Here is a 10381-nt window from a genome sequence, read left to right as displayed (position 1 = left end):
GGATGTTCATTTCATTAAGTAGCCAGATGGTTATTTTAATTATTAAAAGTTATGGAAAAGATTAAATTTTTCTGGAGTCTGGAGAAGATTTAAAGTTATAGAAATCCTAATAGTGATTTATAAATAATGTAGCCACTCAAACAGATTTTTTCGAATTTTGTTCTGTAATGTAGAAGCTTTTATGCAAAGAAAGTGAAATGTTAATTACTAATCCTAATTATTACCGTTCTCTATTAACGTGGCTGTGAGGAGTGATCCACGCATGATACGGCCAGCCACTTCTATGCCTTGTTTGTGGTGGATAAAAACGGAGTGATGGTGAAACACGCCGGGTGTGGGAGGGGGCCGCATGGCCGGCGCATTGAGATGCTTCTAGTGAGCGACGCAAAGTGCACGACGGTTCTGCTCGTACGTTGGCGGGTCGCAGGGCGACGTGGTCTGATGCTTTGGCGGCGGCAACTGATGTTGCTGTCGGAGCTTTCACCGGTGAGAAGGAAAGAGAGTGGACGAGAAGGAATTAACATCACATGGGGGAGAGGGAAGCCGTTTTTGCGGTGTACTTAACTGCAAATCCTTATTTGCTTTGAATTTCAAATTGAAAATTATTAATAATTAATTAATTTAATTATCATTTGATGTTAATTTCAATTTTATCACTATTGTACACATTGTACACTATATTCATTGGCTCCTCGTACTTTCTCTTTTATAATTGTCTTCATGTAAATTTTTTTTTACTCTTAAATGATGAATTGTAAGATTAGATTTTAATATGTTATTGATGGTTTTCAGTGGCTAAGAGAAGGGGGGGTTGAATCTTAGCCCCTTTTTCACTTAATAACACTTGCTGGTCTTTGAAACAACTTCAAGAGACTTTTTGATTTTTGTCTCGTATCCAGCCACAAGACTTTTCTTTTTATCTCGTCACCCGGCACGAGATATTTTTCAGTTTTATCTCCTGGGCAGCAGAAACAGAAAATGGAGTAGAAGAGAGAGAATTACACTAAGATATATCCTGGTTCAGCTGCTAAGTGCAAGGCAGCCTACATCCAGTCTCCATCACAACAATGATGGAATTTCACTATAATCATTCTTGATTACAAACACCAATTCTCCCTAGGAACTACCCTTCCTATTCGGGACAAGTCCAGAATCTAAACTCCAATCCTGAACTTGACTTGGTCACTGCCAAGCTTTCAACTGCTAAGTGCTAACCCAACTTGCAGGTGATTCCCACAGAATCATGAAACACAACACAGATGTATAAAGGACTTCTAAGGACATCTATGGCTTTTTCTTTTAATTTTGCACTCTCTGCCTTTTTCCGCTCTATGGCTTTTTCTTACAAACCTTATTATTTGTCTTTTTCCATGAGACCCAAGACAGAGAAAATTAAACAGAAAAATACAACTTGAAACACATTGAAGAAGAAGAACTTCTGTTAGATTGGGTAGCTATGAGAACTCTGTGCTTTGTACTCTCACTCCTTGCCTCAAGCCCTGGCTGTTCTCCCTTACCTATAGGGGGAAGTTTCCACGGTTGAAACCCAAATAAACCAAGCCAAACTTCTTCTTCTTCATGCAAACCGGTTCGGCCAGAGAGAGAGAAGAGATAACCGAATATAAAATCTAACATGCAATTACCTCTAGTCCTTCCTTGGTCACCAAGCTTCATCAATCCGAGCCTTCCATCTTGTCTTGTTCTCCAAGACGGATTCCTAGCCCTTGATGAGTTATAATGATGACAGCTTCATCTGATCCAAGTTCTGCCTCCTCCATCACGTAGCCACTGTAGCTACCTCCTGTGGTAGTTGAGCAAAATCAGAGACAAGCCTTCCCTCCAAGGATCTTCCTCTACTGACCGAAATCTTCTTCTTCCATTTTTGGTATGGAGAGGTTGAGCTTACTTCACCAAATCTTACCTTTCTTGGTTGAAGATCTTAGCCACAACATACTTTTTGCTTTTTTTTCTTGCCATCATTACAATGGTCTTGTTGCTTGTATCTCCTTCCTTTCGGTGACTAGCCATAGCTTCCAAGCTTTCTCTGTGAAGTGACCGAAGTAGGGGAAGAGAGATGAGAGTGAAGAAAGAGAAACTTGAACAATAATTAATGAATGTGATAAAGTAAATTAAGTTTCCCACTTCCCTTGCTTTAGGTAGCGTGTAGCATTGATGATGTCCATCAAATCAAAAGCTAACTCTCTCTCATGTTTCCAATGCAAGTTAATTGAGTTTTGAAATCCATCCCAAAATGAGAAATGAGATCCGTTGGAAGCATGAAGCAAAACATTTGTTTTTTTTTTCTCAATTGGTTTTGGACCAAGCATTGGATCTTTAGTTAAATATGGGCTAATGATAATGTTAATAGAATCTGGCCCAACTAAACAATTCAGCCAACATTCATATCATAATTTGCATAAGGCTGAATTTTGATTTCATATTGGGCTTCGGATCTTTTCTTTTCTATTCGGCCCAAGAAACATAACTATAATTTCAGCCACCATGATCTTAACAATATAATATCAAGGCTGAGTATATGAATTCATGTTAGGCTAGCCAATAATTTTTCGGCCCAACAGAAACCTACACCAACAAAATTATTAAATTAGCAATTGTAATTATGAAGATCTTAATTAATAATTTTACAATTAATTGTGTTAATAATGTTTGATCATCATCAATTTAAATTAGAGTTTTCCAAACTCATCAATCTCCCCCTTGATGACAAACATTATTAAAAATTGAAATGGAAAGAAATTCAAAGATTAGAGTACTCCCTTTTGAATACTTGGATTTCTTCCTTTCCAATTGTTACATGGCTCCCCCTTAATATATGCTATTTTACCAAGGGAAGTTTTACCTGTAACTTTTGAAATCAAGCTTAAGGCAACTATGTTATTCAACATATAAAATTTTGTAATGTTGAATGGCTTGATTTATGAGCAGAATAGGAGTGATAAACAAAACTCATTTGTTATCATAAAATTGATTTTCTACTCAAACTTACACAGAGCAATTAAGTACATATAAAAAAGATTTTGATGTTTCAAGACACTGCTGTTCAAGCTGTTTGAAAATATTTTCCAATTAACATATCAGAGTAAAGTAATCATGGCCAGGAAAATATTTATGATCTCAAACCATAGCAACTATCAAAAATTATTTTCATATCACAGCTTAAAGGAATTGCCAAAAATAAAGTATTCAGCAAGCATATTCACCAAGGTAACATACTTCTAATTCATAACCCAGTAGTCATATCTATAAAACAAATGCATCACAAGCATTAATCATATCACACCAACAAAATAGCAAATATTTAAAACAAGGATGATCATAAATCCACAAGGATTTCATCCCCTATTTTCTCTCAATTTCAATTTTCAGCCATTTCTCCCCCTTTTGACATCAAGGGGCACCTGCACAAAAATGATATTGGAAGCAAAATATCCAAAATATAGTCAAAATACCAAGAGTTTATCATAATGTCATAGGTCTAAAGTATCCAAGCAGACTACTACAGTATCAAATTGAGCCTAATCAAGCCAATATCAAATATAAGAAGAAAACAGTGATCAATCATCTAATAAATTGAACTCAAAGCCATCTGCCTCCTCTTCACTAGCAGCACCCATCTCCTCCTCAAAACTCTGCAACATCAGACTCACCCTATCTTTGCACCTCATCCAAGCCCTCTCATGTTCAAAAGCTTGCTTGCGGGCTGCCTTATAGGATTGTACCATTAGCTCCGACATGTTGGTGAATTCGGTGAGGATTTCTTTGATTGATTCTGTTGTCTTGAAAAACTCAGGCCGACTCTCAAACTCACTATCCGAGGCTACTGACTTCTTTTCCTTGGTTCCCTTCAAAGCTCCTCCTCCTTTAATCATTGAGACCTTATTTTCTACAGCTTCATTTGTTAGATCAATTTTAAAATATTCAAAGATACTTGTGAGAAACATGCCATAAGGCAGATTCGCCTTTTTGGTACTCTTAACAGATTCGCACATGTGCCTTATCATAAGGTAACCAAATGAGATATGAGTAGAAGTAACAAGAGCAAAAAGTATGAGAGAGTCAGAAACAGTTACTCGGTTATGTGAACCACTTTGAGGGGTTAGGATATGAGTGATGATCCTGTGGAGCAGGGAGTTTATAGGGCCTAGTGCCTTGTGAGTCGGAATGGTGCCGTCCAAGCCAGATAAGTTTTCACAAATATGTTGCAGGGAAATCTTGTATGTGACTCCAACCTGGGAGTCCCACTTCTCAGTCATGTATGCCTTTGGTCCCTCATTTGTATAGCCTAGGGCAGCCCCGATTATCTCAGAGTTCAGAGTTATGTATACCCTCTTTACATAGGAGTGAATTGTACCATCAATCAGCCTCATATTAGCATAAAACTCATGTACCAATCCAGGGTAAACAGGTTTCTGAATATGGAGCAGTGGAGTCCATTGTAGAAGTTCAAACAGAGGAGAAATGTTGATCCCTTTGTTTGTGAGTGAGTCGAGATTGACTAGGTAGGTGGCACAAAGGTGGCGTTTCTCCAATACTTCCTTATGAAACTCATAGGATGCACATGAATTGAACCTGGCCGGATCAAAGTGTGAATGTGATTTGTTGAACTTGTTTTTGAAATCCAACGATTCCAAATTTGCGGGCTCCCTGGTATTGTGCAACACAAAGCTTTTTGACTTCTAGGAACTGTGTCCGGGGGTGGTCTTCTTTGGTGGTGATGGCTGTGGTGATGGAAGTGGTGAAGTATGGGATTCTTCTTCTTCAGCCACGGGTACTTTCTCCTTCTTTTTCCTTGAAGTAGTCTTTGTTGCAATGAATTTTCTCCTCATGGTGTCTGTGTGCTTGGATGGTGGTGAGGGAGAAGATGAAGAGGTAGAATGAATATGTATATGAGTGTGGGTTTAAGGTGTGGAAAGTTTTTGGGAGAAGAGGATTCTTTCACTTTTCTTGGGACGGTTTTCTTTTTCATGATAAAGAAAATGGAGAAGTGGAAGGGAGAAAGATGAAGAGAACCGAATTGAGGGGAGAGAAGAGGGAGGTTAGGGACGCATTAAATGTGGAGTGGAGAGAGAATTGGAGGGAGTTAATACTCATTAATGGGCGGTTATTAACCAAGGGAGTTTCCTTTTAATTTGAAATGAAAACTGAAAAGTGGTTTCCTAGAATCAAGGGATGAGAAGAGGGAAAAGATTTGATTTGACAATAACCTCTTTCAACAAGATTTGATGGGACATCAAAAGGAATTGTGATTTACACAAAGAGGAACTAACAAAATGCTTAGAGTGGAGTCAGAGAAGTTTGGTGGGCCCAAAAGAATTTATGTCTGCGCATTCTCCCCCTTGATCATAGCCCTTTCAACACATCCTGATTTTTATCTCCTGCTTTCCTACGAGACAAAACTAAACAGAATCAAAAATTTCACAAGTTATCAATAGAGCTTAAATCTATCATTCCCAAACTTTTTCTCAAAGTGCAGAATATGTCTTCACAGAGGGGTTTTGTAAAAATGTCAGCAAGTTGGTCTTCAGATTTTACAAAGTGAATATCAATAGTACCCTTTTGCACATGTTCTCTAATGAAATGATATTTAATTTCAATGTGCTTGGTTCTTGAGTGCAGAACAGGATTTTTTGAAATGTTTATAGCACTCATATTATCACAAAATAAGGGTATACTATTGATCTTTAATTTGTAATCTTCCAACTTCATTTTTAACCAAATTAGTTGTGAACAACATGCAGATGCAGAAATATATTCAGCTTCAGCTGTGGATAGAGCCACTGTGGCTTGTTTTTTGATTGACCACATGTTGAGTGAGCTTCCAAGGAAGCAACACATGCCAGATGTGCTCCGTCTATCCACCCTATCTCCCGCATAATCTGCATCACAAAACCCTACTGCACAAAAATCATCAGATTTTAGATACCACAAGCCATAATCACTAGTTCCCTTAATGTATCTAATGATGCGCTTAACGGATGAAAGATGGGATTCTTTTGGGTGAGATTGAAACCTTGAGCATACACCCACACTTTGAACAATATCCGGTCTAGAGGAGGTAAGGTACATAAGTGAACCTATCATTCATCTATACCTTGTTTCATCCACATCTTTGCCATCATCATCCTTTTCAAGTTTTGTATTTGGATCAAGGTTCTGAGAACCGGACCGGTCAATAAACCGGTAGAGGTACTGGTTCAACGGTTTAATGGCTAACCATGGTTGAACCGGTTTAATTAAATATTAAAATAAATATATTAAAATTTTTAACTTGGTGATCACTGTCTCATTATTCCATCTTCAAAATAAAAAATTCTTGAATAATTTTACTCAGCAACAAGTCAATAACTAATAAATTAATTTAGCATCAGAACAAATACCAAGTCAGAACAATAATAGTCCAAAAATCAGAACAACAACACAAAAATAACTCAGAACATTATATATAATCAATAATAATAGTCCAAAAGTCAGATCAAATACCAACAATCCAGCTCTCTTCACAACAACAATGAACAATGAAAAAACTTAAGTCACATAACAAGCATATAACCCAGAAAAACAACGATTCACGATCAACATATTCCAGAAAAACAGCAATCAACTCCCAGAAATCAAACTGAAGAAGCACTGGAGGAGCTTACCGTTGACGACGTCGAAGAAGCAAGCAACGAAAAACGGAGAGGCAACGATGGACAGAGAAACCCTAATCCCCAAATCAATTTGGTCACTCGACAGTGATCGAGGCGATCGTTCACCGCTGTTTATCGGATTTTTTTCCGCGACTGAGCGCCACCAATTCGAACCTTTCGTCTCGCATGTAACCTAGTTCAGTTCGATCAATACCCTTTCTTCTTCACTGTCCAGTCACCACCTCCAGTCCGCCACACTCCCATAAGGCCAACACCGTCCCGTTCTGCAGAAGCCACCAGCGTCTAGTTCTTCTCTAGACTCCGCCGTCCTTTCTGTTTCGTCGTGATCGTCTCCCTCATCTCCGACGGTGCATGCGCTTCCTCTCCCAGAGATTGAAGCTGCGAGTTCCTCTGTCCCCTACTATGTGAGCTCTATCGTCGTCTTCTGCCTCTCGCCGCCTTCTCCTTCAGCGCGACTTTGGTGTGTGTTAGCAAGGTTTTGGCTTTAGGGTTGGATTTTGGTGAGAGAGAGAGAGAAGGGAAAGGGGGGTGTCTATCTCTCTGCCCGTTTGGGCTTTCTTTTCAGTTTTCCCCAATTTTTATTAATCAAAACGGTGCAATTTTGGTTAGAAATAGCAAACCGGCACTCCTGAAAACCGAACTGGTTCACCCGGTTTACCGGTTAACCACCAGTTTGACCGGTTTTTTGGCCGGTTTTTTGCATATCGATTTTTGCCATCAACCGGACCGGTAAGAGGGCCGGTTTTTAGTTAATCTGGTCGAACTGGCCGGTCCGGTCCGGTTCTCAGAACACTGGTTTGGATGCATTGGTGTTCCCATTGGTTTGGAACTTTCTAGGCCAAATTTTTTGATAAGTTCTTTTGCATACTTTCCTTGGTGAATAAAGGTACCACTAGGAGTTTGTTTAATTTGGAGGCCAAGAAAGAAAGTTAGCTCTCCCATTAAGCTCATCTCAAACTCACTAGTCATGAGTTTTCCAAACTCTTCACACAAGGATTCATTGGCCAATCCAAACACAATGTCATCCATATAGACTTGAACTAGGAGAATATCATCATTAGATACTTTAATAAATAAAGTAGTATCGGTGGTACCCCTTTGAAATTGATTCTCCAACAAGAAGGCACTAAGCCTTTCATACCAAGCTCTTGGAGCTTGTCTAAGGCCATAAAGAGCCTTAGAGAGTTTGAAAACATGGTTTGAAAATTCTTTATCTTCAAAATCTGGGGGTTGTACCACAAACACTTCTCTATCAATAAAGCCATTAAGAAAAGCACATTTGACATCCATTTGAAACATTTTAAAACCCTTATGGGCAGCATAGGCAAGAAGCAATCTAATTGCTTCCATTCTGGCTACCGGAGCAAAAGACTCATCAAAATCTATACCCTCTTCTTGATTGTAACCTTGGGCCACTAATCTAGCCTTGTTATGGACAACTTTTCCATCCTCACCTAATTTATTTTTGAAAACCCACTTAGTACCCATTACCTTCTTACCATCCGGATGGGGTACTAAAGTCCAAACCTCATTCTTGTCGAATTGAGCAAGTTCTTCTTGCATGGCTTTGACCCATGATGGATCTTCAAGAGCTTGCTTTACATTGTTGGGTTCCATTTGTGACAAGAGAGCAAAATTGCTTGGTTCGGATTGCCTTTTGGTTGAGGATCTTGTTGTCACACTTTGTGAGGGATCACCAATAATAAAGTCGTGAGGATAACCCCTCATGGACTTCCATTCTCTTGGTTTTCGGATTGAAGTTAAGCCTTGTTGAGCCTCATCACGCTGGTCTGTTCCAGTTTCTCTTGCTGGCTCAGGAGACAAAACAGAAATGTCTCCTTCATCCTGACGAGATAAAACTGGACAGACAGATTCTTCATTTAGAACAGACTTGGGATTTTCTTCACTTGTTTCCGTGTTGACAGCATCTTCACAATCTGAATCATTTTCTATCACAGTACTGGGAATTAAATTAGAATCACAAAAAGTTACATGTATGGATTCCTCTATAGTTCTATGTTCTTTGAGGTAAATTCTATAGGCATTGCTAGTGGTGGAGTATCCAACAAACATTCCTTCATAGGATTTTGGATCAAATTTACCAAGGTTTTCTTTATTGTTAAGTACAAAGCATTTGCATCTAAAAATATGGAAATACTTAAGATTTGGAGGGGTTCATTTCCATAGCTCATAAGGAGTTTTCTTCAACCCTTTTCTAATAATGGTCCTATTCAAAATATAACAAGCTGTATTTACAGCTTCCGCCCATAGAAATTTTGGAATCTCATTTTCACATAACATGGCCCTAGTCATCTCTTGAAGGCTTTTATTCCTTCTCTCAACCACCCCATTTTGTTGAGGGGTTATAGGGTATGAAAAGTTATGAGCAATTCCAAAGTCATCACAGAATTTTTCAAAGTCTTGGTTTTCAAATTCTTTTCCATGATCACTTCTCAAATGGACAACTTTTAAATCTTTTTCATTTTGAATTCTTTTGCAAAAGGTTGAGAAAGCTTGGAAAGTATCATTTTTATGAGCAAGAAATAGTACCCAACCAAATCTAGAGTAATCATCTACTACCACTAGACTATAGTGTTTACCTCCTAAACTTTGAGTTCTTGTTGGACCAAAAAGATCAAGGTGTAACATCTCTAATGGCCTTTTGGTTGAAATTCCATCCTTTGGTTTAAAAGAGGATTTTACTTGTTTGCCCAATTGGCAAGCATCACAAGTAAGATCCTTATCAAATTTGATATTTGGAATTTCTCTAACCAAATTTTTCTTGACTAGCTTAGAAATTTGGTACATGCTAGCATGACCCAATTTTCTATGCCATAGCCATTTTTTAGATTCAAAAGAAGTAAAGCATGTTACATTTTGTTCTTTCAAGTCCTCAAGAGTCAATCCATACACATTATTGCACCTTTTAGCCTCAAATAAAATATTCCCAGTTTTTTCACAAACAAATAAACACACAAACTTTCTAATCATAACTTCATATCCTAGATCACACAATTGGATTACACTAAGTAAATTATGTTTCAAACCATTTACAAGAAGAACATCATTTATACAAGATGAAAAGCTTTTACCAATTTTCCCAACGGCCACTATCTTTCCTTTATTGTCATCACTGAAAATGACAAATCCTCCATCATACTCATCAAGCTTTATGAAGAAGGTTATCTTTCCGGTCATATGCCTAGAACATCCGCTGTCTATGTACCACATATTCTCCTTCCATTTGGATGCTAGGCACACCTACAAAACAGGCTCAAGTAACCTTAGGTATCTAAATCTTCTTGGATCCTTTCACGTTAAACCATCTCTTATGTCCTAATCCATTATAATCAAAAATAACTTTGTAAACTTTATCACCAATCATCCTTTCACCAAAAAAATATTGAATGGGAAAGTGTCCATTTTGGTTACATAGTCTACAAAACCTTGGAGTTGCTGTTTTGTTAAAGCTTGTTGGGTTTTGAAACCTTGTATCATTAGAAGATGAGGCAATATTTTCAAAATAAGATTTCTCAACAGATTTATAGAATCCCAAGCTAGCTTTATCATAAAGAGGTTTTTGACTAGCCAAGATTTGATTCAGATTTTCAGAACTTTGAGTGAACTTGGCTAAGTCTTCTTTAAGCCTTTTGACCTCTTTAAGCAACTCTTCATTTTCCTTAAAATAGTTTACATATGCAACAACAGAA

This window comes from Arachis hypogaea, chromosome 19 (genome assembly GCF_003086295.3).
Source record: "Arachis hypogaea cultivar Tifrunner chromosome 19, arahy.Tifrunner.gnm2.J5K5, whole genome shotgun sequence".
Taxonomy (NCBI): Eukaryota; Viridiplantae; Streptophyta; class Magnoliopsida; order Fabales; family Fabaceae; genus Arachis; species Arachis hypogaea.
Note: the sequence above shows the minus strand (reverse complement) of the source record.